The sequence below is a fragment of the Seriola lalandi genome, unplaced genomic scaffold, assembly GCF_002814215.2.
Source record: "Seriola lalandi dorsalis isolate HSWRI2012SDOR001 ecotype SW California unplaced genomic scaffold, Sedor1 jcf7180002054942, whole genome shotgun sequence".
Classification (NCBI taxonomy): Eukaryota; Metazoa; Chordata; class Actinopteri; order Carangiformes; family Carangidae; genus Seriola; species Seriola lalandi.
Window position 1 is genome coordinate 864,489 of NW_019525493.1, and position 259 is coordinate 864,747.

Genomic DNA, 259 nt, shown 5'->3' on the forward strand with positions numbered 1-259 from the left:
ACATTAAGAAATGTATATGTATGTGTGCATGCATTTATGTGTGTGTGTGTGTGTGTGTGTGTTTTGACATCACATAGACGTAAATCAAAAGTGGCAGTGCTCTGATATGGGCTAATAAAACTCCCTGATCTGGAAATGCTAAAGGCTTTTTCAGCATACACCCCGCAATGCAGCCCACTGGCAGTCTCTCTCGCTCTTTCTCACACACACACACACACACACACACACACACACACACACACACACACACACACACACA